This window comes from Acinonyx jubatus, chromosome B2, assembly GCF_027475565.1.
Source record: "Acinonyx jubatus isolate Ajub_Pintada_27869175 chromosome B2, VMU_Ajub_asm_v1.0, whole genome shotgun sequence".
Lineage (NCBI taxonomy): Eukaryota > Metazoa > Chordata > Mammalia > Carnivora > Felidae > Acinonyx > Acinonyx jubatus.
This window is the reverse complement of record NC_069385.1, coordinates 78,844,018-78,858,070: the sequence shown is the minus strand read 5'-3', so window position 1 is coordinate 78,858,070 and position 14,053 is coordinate 78,844,018. Positions and strand designations below refer to the sequence as shown.

Here is a 14,053-nt window from a genome sequence, read left to right as displayed (position 1 = left end):
GACAAGCTAGATAGGCATTTCTTGCAGTCTTATTAATATTTTCCTACCAATATTTGTTCATGAGTGCTATCATTTTGTCAGTAGACCAATGGCTTAATTCTTGTACAGTGAGTGGTAAGTAGTGGAAATTTGGGAAATTTTGGTAGGGCTGGATTGTTATTTGGTCCAAGCCAGAGTTATCTCTTTTTATCAAACCAATAATTATTAGATTTCCAATATTGTTTTTTTTTTTTTTTTTCCTTTTCTGGGGCCAATTGTTGGGTGTCTCTGGCCAATTTTTCCAGATTATCACTTAGGAGGACATCCCTTTAGACCATGATGGAGAGTTGGTATTGGTGTCCTTGACAGAAACATTTTTGGCTGAAACCTCAGCAAGGTAGTTTCCTTTGGGGGTCGAGTCTGGAAAGCCCGGGACTCATAATAATATCCAGAGCAGCGAGCAAGAGTATGGCATCTGATAAATTTTGGAGATGGGAGCCATTTTTAATTTTATCCCCAATGGAGGAGAGGAAACTTCGCTATTTCCATAACGTCTCAAAGTCATGAGCTATCCCAAAGGCATACTGCCTATCTGTGTAAATATTTGCAGTTTCACCCTTGGCTAAGGTGCAAACCTGAGTAAGGGCATACAACTGAGCCTGTTGGGCCAGAGCTGCCAAAGGTAAAATTGCCACCTTGACAACTTCAAAAGGAGTTGTTGCAATAGCATACCCAGTATGATAGTCACCATTTTCATCCTTTAAATAAGACTATCAGTACACCATGAAAAATCTGCATTGGTTAGAGTTTTCTGTAAATTATCACAGGGAATCAGAAGGTGATTTGTCGGCATCAAGCAGGGGTGAGGGGTTTTATCAGCTAAAGAGGGGAGGACAGCGGGGCTTAGGTTATCACAGTGAGGAAGAGTTACGTGAGGAGCAGTTGGCAAAAGGATTTCATAGAAGGTGAGATGGCCGGCCAAAAGATATTGAGGGGGTGAGTATTCAGAGGGGCTTCTGCATGGGGTGCAGGATGGTTAAAGGGGATCCTGTGATTATTTCTTCAGTGGTCTTATCCAAAAGGTCAGTGGCAGGAATGGCTCTGAGGCAAAGGGGGTCCTTGTGCCACAGAGTCCAGTCACTGGCTATAATATCCTATGAATTGATGATGGACCCCATGTTTTTGGATGAGTACTCCAAGGACATTGCCTTCCTTCTCATATACAAAGAGAAAAAAGGGGAGTTGATGATCAAGTGTCCAAGAACAAGGGGCTTTGTCAAGCTTTTCTTTAAAGTTCCAAAAGCTATGTCAGCCCGATCTTTCCAAATAAGATCAAGTTTGTCATTTTTCAGTGAAGCATATAGAGATTGAGACATAAGAGAGAAATTTGCAATTGAATTTTGAAAGTAGCCAGTTAGTCAGAGAAAACCTCATAATTGGCACGTAATTTTGCATTGGGGAAGTTCAGGATACCGTGAAGCCTCGCTGGGTCTAAATGTAGCCCCTGTTCCAAGGTCAGGTGACCTGAATGCCAAGTCTGAGCAAAATTGCAATATTTCTTTGGAGACTTTATATCCCTTTAAGGCTGAAAGTTTTAACTGGTGGATGCTGTCTCCTCTGAAGAGGTTTGAGAAGAAAAGAGAAGCAAGTCATTTGCATATTGTAACAAAGTAAAACGTGCAGAAAACTTTGTCATCCAAATCAGTCTTTAAAGTTTGTGAAAAGTAAGAAAGATTCTCATTAAAACTCTGGGGCATTCGTGTTCAGGTTTATTAGGCTCTTTCTAAGTGAAAGCAAAAAAAAAAATACTGGCTAGCCTTATCAACTAGAATACTAAAAAATACACTACATGTATCAATTATAGTGCAAGATTTGCCTCAATGGGAATGGATGTCAGTAGCGTATAGAGGTTAGGAACAACAGAGTGCCAAGGGATAACAATGCCATTTATTGCTCACAGATCTTGAACAAAACTCCATCCAAGGCCACTGGTTTTCTCGTAGGTAAAATAGAGTAAAGTTAGAAGCAACAATGCAGGTGATAATGAGGCCCTGAGCATTGTAATCTTCTATTATGAGCTTGATGCCTTAAAAGCCTTCTTTATTTATAGATATTGATTAATTCTGGGGAGAGGTTTTCAGGGGTCTATTTGAATCTTCACGGAAGGTGCACCATGGATTCTGCCAATATTAGTTGAAGATTTTGTCCAGAAGGAGGGTGGTAGCTGATCCAGTAGGGACAGCTTATCAGTGCCCTCAGACTCAGCTATAAAGCAAATAAAAGATGTCGAAGAGGGATTCAATTCACCTGGTTGGCTATTTTGATTACTACCATAAAATTCTAACATTATTTCCCTCTTTTGGGAGAAAGAAATTCCAGCATGATATTTTTCTTAGAATCTTGGCCCAATAAATGAATAGGGGTAGAGGGACTAAGGAGAAACGGGTGGTTATCTCTTGAAGGGCCTTGACAAAAGGGAATAGGTTCAGAGACAGGAACCTGTGGAGGGTTATTACAGACCCACACTATTTGAATCATTTTAGTACTCTGAGGCAGGGGCTGCTTTATAGCAGTGGTCCTGAGTATGGAGAATGTAGTTCCAGTGTCAAAAAGAACAGAGAGTGATTCCTCCTCAATCTGAAGAGTTGTTTCTCCTAGTCAATTAAGAGGGAGGGATTAGAAAAAAACCCTGTACTTCCTTGGAGCTCCATCATTTGGAATTAGGAGGACACTAGGAAGGCTGGCTAGAAGGTGGAAGGCATCTGGAGGGCTTAAGTTTGTAACAGTCTTTTTTCCAATGTCCTGGTTCTTTGCAATAATAGCAGAGACCTTTACATTTTTGGTTTTGTTGAGAGGCCTCCATTTGCCAGAGTTGAATAGTAAGAATTTTGGTGGACTTTCTTTTGGTTGAATCATGTAGGGTGCTGGCAAGGTGATTGGCCAAATTAAATTTGGAGTGGACCTAGTTCCCCATTCCATCCTGGTCCTTTTAACTAGAAGAGAAAGATCCCAGTGGGTTCAGCCCATTGATGAACATAGAGTTACAAGACCCCGACTGGATTCAACATTTAAAGGTAAACCAGATTTTTCTTTAAAAACAATTTGGAGAGGCACCCTAGTGGCTCAGTAGGATAAGCATCCAACTCTTGGTTTTGGCTCGGGTCATGATCTCACAGTTCGTGAGTTTGAGCCCTGCATTCGGCTCTGTGCTGACAGTTCAGAGCCTGCTGGGGATTCTCTGTCTCCCTCTTTCCTGCCCCTTCTGCACTCTCTCTCCAAATAAATAAATAAACTTAAAACAACAACAACAACAATTTGGAGCTGGCTATAATAATCATATATGGGCTCACCGGGCTTCTGGGCATAAGCCTGAATCTTATTCCAATCAGTAGGTTTGGGGAAAGCCCTAGCAACGGACTGGTGAGGTTGCTTAGCAGAAGTTGCATGACCTTGATCATATAACAAGGCAGATGGTCATGCCTTGTAGTTCTCAGACTTCTAGAGACCTTCCAAGATTGTCCCAATTGACAGTGTTCATCCAGAGTTATGCCTGGCTCTGCTGAAAAGCATGTGGACCTGATATAAAAGTGAGAAACTGGGTTGATAAGTCTCAGTAACTATGTTAAACTCCTCAGCAAATTTTTGAGGATCCTCAATCACTTTGGGAAAGTGTTTGTCACTTGTAGTTCAGCTTTAGGTAGGGACTGTCAGAAATTCGGGGTTTAGCATTTGGCTCCTCAGAGGGTCTGCCTTTAAAGGAGCAGTTGTTTTTTTTTTTTTTAATTTTTTTTTTTTTTTTTTTTTTTTGAGAGAGTGCCAATGGGGGAGGCACTCTCCCCAAGAGACAGAAGGCAGCAGAGGACCTAAAGCAGGCTCTGCATTGACAGCAGAGGGCACAATGCAGGGCTCACGAACCTGAGCCAAAGTTGGATGCTTAACTGATTGAGCCACTCAGTGCCCCTAGAATAGCAAGTTTTATAAAAACAGCCCTTAGTAAAAACTTATGGAGTGTTAAGTCAAGTTTTTGGACCAAAGTTAATTTATGTCGAATTTCACAATAAAACCAGTTTTTCTTGATGGGATTAGATGGAGACAGTGGATATTGTATAAGTTTTGTCACGGATACAAATATTACCTGTTTTTTAGAAAAATATTAAAGATAACTTAATATGCCAAAATGACTAGGTCTGTAGTTTTGCTTTTATAAAATGCCCTCAAATTTAAATGTAATTCCCAAGTAGCAATAAAGTCCACATCTCTGGATTATCTATTATTTGCACTACAGGTACCAAGAAACCATTTTCCCTGCCTAGAATAGTAACCCTTGTTATGCCTTAGAAGTGCATTTGTGAAATGTTGGTTTAATGTATACCTCATAATTTAGAATTTAATTAGGTTACCACTTTTAATACCATCTAAATACAATATACTGACCCAGTCTAGAAAGTTGGATCAAAGTTTGAAATGAAGATTCACAGTTTACCTTCCCAGGCTTGTTATTAACATTTCACATTTATACTCTTAGCTTTGACTTGTATGCCTCACAGATGAATTCAAATTTAATTATAATTCCACTACACCATGTTAATTAGGTAGTTTTCCCAAATCTGAGAACATCAATGCTAATCTCTTCGTGATATTTTGAGGCTTCACAGCTTAAATCCATTATAGTATTATGGAATCTATAGCTTAGGATTGTGGAGAAAGGCTTCAGAGGAGTATTTTGTTGTTGTAACAATCCAATTAAGGGACCATTTCAGGAATTGTTGGAAAGTGGGTTATTCTGTAGTAACTATGCTTCAACTGTCATGCAGTACATCCAGAAACAATCCATTTCAACTTCTGAACATTTGGTCTGGAACACTTGTTTGATGAATTTTCAGTTAAACACTTGGATACAAGCTCTTACCAGAAGGTCAAATCTCTGCCGTTTATCTTGGAATGTGTCTAAAGACATTCTATTCCTTCTGTTAACTCTACACACTTGTGTGCTTGGATCTCCAGTGCAATGATAGACAATGCCAACACAGAAGGCTTGGCTTTAGAAAATATGATCCTGCAGTGGCATGCCTTAAGTTGAGCTTCTAGTCTTTCAAAATTAAGGCTATTCTTCTTTCAATTGGCAAGTTCTCTTGAGTGAATGAATAGTAGAGTTGCAGAAATTGAAAGGCGATAGTAGCTTTGACTTTCCAACATACCTTCTCCGATACAATCTTTTCCATTCTCATCAAGTCTGAAACCATGAACCTGTGCTGGCTTATTCGGATCAAGTCAGTTGCCAATGGGACATTCCTTTCCTCTTCTATTGGTTTTACAGCCCAACAGAAGCAGCTCAGCCCAACACACCCAAGGTCTGTACCTTCGTTTGGGACAGGAATCTGTCCAGTAAATTCACAGCTAGAGAAAGTGTCTCCGTGTCAAAGCCAAAGAACTGAGTTAGACTAGGAAGATCTTTTACTTCAAAGTCCCTTAGCCTTGCAGTCATTCTGAGGCCATTATCGTGTGCAGATGCAATTAGTCTCAAGCCACAGACCTTTGGCTGACATCTCCACTCCTGCTCCAACAGAGCATTCAGCTGGTGTAGCAGTTTCTGAGAGTCAGTTGTTGTCAGTACCTCTATCATCTTGACTGTGACTGTGGCTCCTCTGCGGTAACCTCCCTCCCTGGGCCTGCTCTCACCTCACCCCACAATATCAAATCCGACATGCTCACGAGGCGAAGGGACTCTACGGTAAGAGGTGAGCGGCCTGGGGGGGGGGGGGGGCGTCTTGGGTGGAGGTCTCTGCAACGCTCCCAGATGACAGTGCCCACCACAGAGTCAGCTCCTAGCCCTAAAAGAGCAGGTTTGTAATAGGTTGGGGAGAGGAACAAATGGGTGAGGTTTGAAGAAAAAGGGAAGTTCCATGAAAAGATTAGAATGAAGAAATAGAGGGTATAAAGAATGTGGAGCCAGTGCAGGAGGAAAAAAGAGAGATGGTGTCAGGACATCTGGCATAAAATGTCTGTTGCATACCTGGAGACAAAGGAGGGGGAGGTGAGCAAGAGGGTGCCTGACACAAAGAGCATGGAAGAAGGGAGAAAGGTCTCAGAAGTTTTTTGTCTTCCATTAATTGTTCACCTTGGTTAATTTGTAAATGGTATTTTGTAAAGAGGTGTTAGAATCCTGAAAATGTCTGGAAGCCTCAGGTTACAAGTTAAAATAGGCATCTTATTATTATTATTATTATTATTATCATTTCATTTAGAGCCATGGCAATTTAGTTCTGAAAAAAACGTCTGGGGAGATTGAAAGTCCCCTGTAATAGCCATTGTGGTTTAAATTATCTTTAGCTAAATTGGCCCATGTAATTAAAAATGTTCATGGGGAGGGCCATAGGGTTTAAACCGTAGGGTTTAAAACTAAGTGAGGGTCCCAGAAAAATGGCTCTCCTGAGACAGTTTAGAGGATTGGGATTTCATTACTCAAAACCAAGGTTCAACAAAACAAAAAAGAAATCACCAGAAAAGACAAAGCTTTCACAAAAACAGAAAAGATAAAGCTTTTAAACAGATCCCAAATTAAGCCTGGAGAGCTCAAAACACATAGAGAGTGGGTCTTTAATCCAGGAGAAAACTTACCTCAAACTCCAGCATCAACCAAAAAGCAGTGAGAGCTCACTGGGTTCAGTGGGTACCACCACCTGTTTCTCACCAGCCTTGGAGTTGCTGGGATTCTTCTCTGGATCCTACTCATCTGACACTAAGTAATATCGACCTTAGAACATTCAGTTATTTTCCCAGCAAAATGGCTTTATTCAGGAATAGCAGAGGAATCGCAATTCAGGTCATGTGAGCTATGGTAAAACCACAGGCAAATCTGGAGATCAAAGGAAAGGAGTGTCGCTTTGCAGAGAAAAGGAGGACGGGGGGGGGGGGGGGGGGGGGCTGCTTTGAACAAAAGTCTACTAGAGGAAAACAAGAGTACAGAGTGGTGACAGTTTCTCATTGACTGAGTTGTGGTCTTTTCTCATTGGCTGAGGTAGTTGCTGGCATGGAGAAATTCTTCCTCTTGCTGGAGTGGTAAAGTACGTTTCTTCCTACTTTATGCAAGATACATCTCTTCGGATTGGGATCTGCAGTTGAAGAGAATGGTATGAAGTGAGAACGTCTCCTTCCAGCCTCACTCCCCCGTTTTAAATGAGGTTTCCTCTATTCAATTTCATAACTGCTACCAAAGAGATAGACCAGACAGGAATGCGGAAGTGGGTCCAGGGGAGTCTAAATTAAGAGGAGGTAGGGAAAATGTCAAAAGCCTGGGAATTCCAGCTATTGGGGTGGGCTCTCTGGTGCTTGAAATGTGTATTTGTAAGGAAGATGATAATTCACATGAGGTATCAGAAAATAACTGAAATTAGATGAGCAAAATTGTAAAGTATGTTAAGGATGTTAAGGATTCTGATTCAAACTGCTTATGTGAGTTGCTTATAGTTTTAAGCAAAAAATGATATATGATTATACAACATAATATCTCTATATATCAAGTTAACCTGGTTGCTTTTTTGATTGAAACAGTAAATTGTACTTGTGTGTGCTTTCTGTAAATTTGTATTCATGGAACATGACCCTTTATTTACTACTTGAAGCAGCAAAGCAGGAATTCCTTAGAGTTTATTTTGGATGCAATATATCTGTGATGCTTTGGCATTGTCCTGAACATTTTACAAGTATTAGCTCATTTAATTCTGACAATAGTCCTCTGCTGTACTGTGATTAAGCTCGTTTCACACATAAGAAAAGGAGACATAGAAAGGTTAAAAAAACATAGACAAGTGAAATAATATATCATTGGTGGTGGCATTGTGATTTGTCTCTGGTGCCTCTGCTCTGCTCTTAAGCATTAAGTTGTGGCGTCTCTAGGTAGAACTACTGCCTGGTTCTTTAGTCCTCAGTGGAGTGGGATCAGTGTTCGAAGTGGAAAATGCTCTAGGGCTGAATCTGTGAAAGCTTGTTAGCTTAACAGGAAGAGAGAAGGCAAAAACAATGTAATAAAAAGAGGACAGATTTCAAAAAAGCAAAGTCATCTGGGACATTTGTGCACAATGCTTTTGTAGGAGTTAACTACCATTGGGAAATTTGGGGTGTTATTTAGTATTTACAGAGTCACTTCTAAGAAAAGGGCTTGAAATTCTATCAGGTAAATCAACCGAAACTATCCCTCAGGTGACTTTAGTCCAAAAAAGCTTTTCTTACAGAACAGTACAATAATGATACCGGGCATAATGATAACCTGGAGACAGTAAGAACCTCCTTCCATACACACATATGCATGTACTTTCATATATGCAACTTAATAAGGCAGAGTTGTGTGTGACTCAGTTTAAAACATTTCCATGAATATCAAGTTAAACCTTTTTTGATGCATCTTTGGATAGATATGATATATGTACAGTTCTTTAGTTCCCTGATTTTTTTCTAAATAACCCTCAGAACTGCAATTTTATATAGTATTTTAGTGTAATTAATTCACCTGTACCAATCCATCCATCTTCATAAGTTATCAATATTTTACCACTATTATATCCTCCATCCACTCTCCACCCCTTCCTGATTATTATTATTTATACTTCATTTTATATAAAATGTATATACCTTTGTTGAAATGTGCACATCTTAGGTATACAGTTTGAACAAAGGTATGTACACATGTCTCTTGTGTATTTGTTATACTATAGAACGTTTGTATTTCACCAGAAAGTCTCCTTCCAGTTAACTCCTACCCCTTATGGTAGCCAGCCTCTAAGATGGTCCACAGAGATCACCATATTCCCTTGTATAGTCTCCTCCCACACTGAATAAGATTGACTAAGGTAACCCATAGGACGTTATAGATATGATATAGTGTATCTGTAAAGACATTTCAGATTTCATCTTGCTCTCTTTTGGATCACTTTTTCTGGGAAAGGTCAGGTGTCACGCTGTGAAGATACTCAAGGCACTGTGGCAAGGAACTGAGGCCTACTGAGGCCCGAGTCAGTAGGGACCTGAAACCTTTGCCAACAACCATCTGAGTGAGCCATATTAGCAATGAATCAGCCAGCCCTGGTCAAACCATTAGATGACTGCAGTCCTGGCCATTCTCCCGATTTGAGTCTCATGAGAGATTCTGAACCAGACCTTTTGGGCTATGGCACTCCCAAATATCAGAAACTATTTGATAATAATTGTTTGTTATTTTAATCTGTTAAGTTGGGGGCAATTTCTGGATGGCAACAGATACTACTGCATTCCCAATATATTTGTTCTGAGTTTTTATATTATTATTAATTTGCCTATTCTAGAACTTCATATAAATGGAATCATACTGTGTGTCATTAGTAATTGATTTTTTTTATCTCTCTCTCTCTCTCTCTCTCTCTCTATCTATCTATTATGTAATCTCCATGACCAACATGGGGCTCAAACTCACAACCTCGGGATCAAGACTCACATTCTCTTTGACTGAGCCAACTAGGTGCCCCAGTAATTGATTTTAAAGTATAATTTTATCTTTAATAGTTTGAACTTTACTTGAAAAGTTTCTGAAGAAATTAGTTATTCATTGAATTACCAAAGAAGCAATGTCCAATGGATAATAGTTTTTAATTGCCTTAGCAATTTCTTATTCATGTATGTACGTGTGCGTGTGTGTTTGTGTAACCCATTATTTATTTAGCCTTTTCATCACATTTGTTTGTTTGTTTGTTTGTTTATTTATTTATTTAATATATATAATTTATTGTGAAATTGGTTTCCATACAACACCCAGTGCTCATCCCAACAGGTGCCCTCCTCAATGCCCATCACCCACTTTCCCCTCCCCCCCCACCCCCCATCAACCCTCAGTTTATTCTCAGTATTTAAGAGTCTCTTATGGTTTGCCTCCTTGCCTCTCTGTAACCTTTTTTTTCTTCCCCCTTCTCCTCCCCCCCTGTCTTCTGTTGAGTTTCTCAGTATCCACATATGAGTGAAAACATATGGTATCTGTCTTTCTCTGCCTGACTTATTTCACTTAGCATAACACTCTCCAGTTCCATCCACGTTGCTACAAATGGCCAGATTTCATTCTTTCTCATTGCCAAGTAGTATTACATTGTATATATAAACCACATCTTTTTTTTTAATATGAAATTTATTGTATAAAAAAACCCACATCTTTATCCATTCATCAGTTGATGGACATTTAGGCTCTTTACATAATTTGGCTATTGTTGAAAGTGCTGCTATAAACATTGGGGTACAAGTGCCCCTATGCATCAGTACTCCTGTATCCCTTGGGTAAATTCCTAGCAGTGATTTTGCTGGGTCATAGGGTAGATCTACTTTTAATTTTTTTGAGGAACCTCCACACTGTTTTCCACTGTTTTCCGGCTGCACCAGTTTGCATTCCCATCAACAGTGCAAGAGTGTTCCCATTTTTCCACATCCTCTCCAGCATCTATAGACTTCTGAGTTGTGCATTTTAGCCACTCTGACTGGTGTCAGGTGATATCTCAGTGTGGTTTTGATTTGTATTTCCCTGATGAGAAGGGACGTTGAGCATCTTTTCTTGTGCCTGTTGGCCATCTGGATGTCTTCTTTAGAAAAGTGTCTATTCATGTCTTATGCCCATTTCTTCACTAGATTATTTGTTTCTTGGGTGTGGAGTTTGGTGAGTTCTTTATAGATTTTGGATACTAGCCTTTTGTCTGATATGTCATTTGCAAATATCTTTTCCCATTCCATTGGTTGCCTTTTAGTCTTGTTGTTTCCTTTGCAGTGCAGAAGATTTTTATCTTCATGAGGTCCCAATAGTTCATTTTTGCTTTTAATTCCCTTGCCTTTGGAGATGTGTCAAGTAAGAAATTGCTGCAGCTGAGGTCACAGAGGTTTTTTTCCTGCTTTCTCCTCTAGAGTCTTGATGGTTTCCTGTCTCACATTCAGGTCCTTCATCCATTTTGAGTTTATTTTTCTGAATGGTGTAACAAAGTGGTCTAGTTTCATTCTTCTGCATGTTGTTGTCCTGTTCTCCCAGCACCATTTGTTAAAGAGACTGTCTTTTTTCCATCGGATATTCTTTCCTGCTTTGTCAAAGATTAGTTGGCCATACATTTGTGGGTCCAATTCTGGAGTCTCTATTCTATTCCATTGGCCCATGTGTCTGTTTTTGTGCCAATACCATGCTGCCTTGATGATGACAGCTTTGTAGTAGAGGCTAAGGTCTGGGATTGTGATGCCTCCCGCTTCTTTTTCAATATTACTTTGGCTATTACTGTGGTTCCATACAAATTTTAGGATTGCTTGTTCTAGCTTCGAGAAGAATGTTGGTGCAATTTTGATTGGGATTGCATTGAATGTGTAGATAGCTTTGGGTAGTATTGACATTTTAACAATATTTATTCTTCCAATCCATGAGCATGGAATGTTTTTCCATTTCTTTATATCTTCTTCAATTTCTTTCATAAGCTTTCTATAGTTTTCAGAATACAGATATTTACATCTTTGGTTAGGTTTATTCCTAGGTATTTTATGATTCTTGGTGCAATTGTAAATGGGATCAGTTTCTTTGTCTTTCTGTTGCTTCATTATTAGTATATAAGAATGAAACTGATTTCTGTACATTGATTTTGTATCCTGAGACATTGCTGAATTCATCTTATGGTGGAGTCTGTCGGGTTTCCTATGTATAGTATCATGTCATCTGCAAAAAGTGAAAGCTTGACTTCATATTTGCCAATTTTGATGCCTTTGATTTCCTTTTGTTGTCTGATTACTGATGCTAGAACTTCCAACATCATGTTAAACAACAGCTGTGAGAGTGGACATCCTGTCGTGTTCCTGATCTCAGGGGGAAAGCTCTCAGTTTTTCCCCATTGAGGATGATATTAGCTGTGGCCTTTTCATAAATGGCTTTTATGATACTTAAGTATGTTCCTTCTATCCCGACTTTCTCGAGGGTTTTTATTAAGAAAAATGCTGAACTGTGTCAAATGCTTTTTCTGCATCGATTGACAAGATCGTATGGTTCTTATCTTTTTTCTTTTATTAATGTGATGTATGAATAATTCTTTTTATATGCTGTTGAATTCGATTTGCGAGTATCTTGTTGAGAATTTTTGCATCCATATTCATCAGGGATATTGGCCTGTAGTTCTCTTTTTTTTGCTGGGTCTCTGGTTTAGGAATCAAAGTAATGCTGGCTTCATAGAGTGAGTCTAGAAGTTTTCCTTCCCTTTCTATTTTTTGGAACAGCTTGAGAAGGATAGGTATTTTCTCTGCTTTAAATGTCTGGTAGAATTCCCCAGGGAAACCATCTGCTCCTGGACTCTTATTTGTTGGGAGATTTTTGATAACTGATTCAATTTCTTCACTGGTTATGGGTCTGTTCAAATTTTCTACTTCTTCCTTTTTGAGTTTTGGAAGTGTGTGGATGCTTAGGAATTTGTCCATTTCTTCCAGGTTGTCCAGTTTGTTGGCATATACTTTTTCATATTATTCCCCGAAAATTGCTTGTATTTCTGAGGGATTGGTTGTAATAACTCCATTTTCATTCATGATTTTATCTATTTGGGTCCTCTCCCTTTTCTTTTTGAGAAGCCTGGCTAGAGGTTTATCAATTTTGTTTATTTTTTCAAAAAAACCAACTCTTAGTTTCATTGATATGCTCTACTGTGTTTTTAGATTCTATATTGTTTATTTCTGCTCTGATCTTTATTATTTCTCTTCTTCTGCTGGGTTTGGGATGTCTTTGCTGTTCTGCTTCTATTTCCTTTAGGTGTGCTGTTACATTTTGTACTTGGGATTTTTCTTGTTTCTTGAGATAGGCCTGGATTGCAATGTATTTTCCTCTCAGGACTGCCTTCGCTACATCCCAAAGCATTTGGATTGTTGTATTTTCAGTTTTTCTTTTTGTTTCAATATATTTTTAAATTTCTTCTCTAATTGTCTGGTTGACCCTTCATTCTTTAGTAGGATGTTCTTTAACCTGCATGCTTTTGGAGGCTTTCCAGACTTTTTCCTGTGGTTGATTTCAAGTTTCATAGCATTGTGGTCTGAAAGTGTGCATGATATGATCTCGATTCTTTTATACTTATTAAGGGCTATTTTGTGACCCAGTATGTGATCTATTTTGGAGAATGTTCCATGTGCACTTGAGAAGAAAGTATATTCTGTCACTTTGGGAGGGAGAGTTCTAAATATATCTGTCAAGTCCATCTGATCCAATGTATCATTCAGGGCCCTTGTTTCTTTATTTACTGTCTGTCTAGATGTTCTATCCGTTGTTGTAAGTGGAGTATTAAAGTCTCCTGCAATTACCACATTCTTACCAATAAGGTTGCTTATGTTTGTGATTAGTTGTTTTATATATTTGGGGGCTTCCGAATTCAGTGCATCGACATTTATAATTGTTAGCTCTTCCTGATGGATAGACCCTGTAATTATTATATAATGCCCTTTTTCAACCTTGTTACAGCCTTTAATTTAAAGTCTAGTTTGTCTGATATAAGTATGGCTACTCCAGCTTTCTTTTGACTGCCAGTAGCATGATAGATGGTTCTCCATCCCCTCACTTTCAATCTGAAGGTGTCCTCAGGTCTAAAATGAGTCTCTTGTAGACAGCAAATAGATGGGCCTTGTTTTTTAATCCATTCTGATACCCTATGTCCTTTGGTTGGAGCATTTAGTCCATTTACATTCAGTGGTATTATAGAAAGATATGGGTTTAGAGTCATTGTGATGCCTGTAGGTTTCATGCTTGTAGTGATGTCTCTGGTACTTTGTGGTCCTTGCAACATTTCACTCACAGAATCCCCCTTAGGATCTCTTGTAGGGCTGGTTTAGTGGTGATGAATTCTTTCAGTTTTTGTTTGGGAAACCCTTTATCTCTCCTTCTATTCTGAATGACAGACTTGCTGGGTAAAGGATTCTTGGCTGCATATTTTTTTCTGTTCATCACATTGAAGATTTCCTGCCATTCCTTTCTGGCTTGCCAAGTTTCAGTAGATAGGTCTGCTACTACACTACCCTATGTGTCTACCTTCGTATGTTAAGGCCCATTTATCCCTAGCTGCTTTCAGAA

The 14,053-nt window shown here is 39.1% G+C and overlaps 1 pseudogene; it reads right to left on the bottom strand.

Annotated features, from left to right (window-relative positions):
- Positions 1 to 4,316: 4,316 nt before the first annotated feature.
- LOC106976568 (cyclin-G1-like) lies at positions 4,317 to 5,692 on the bottom strand (annotated as a pseudogene).
- Positions 5,693 to 14,053: the final 8,361 nt, after the last annotated feature.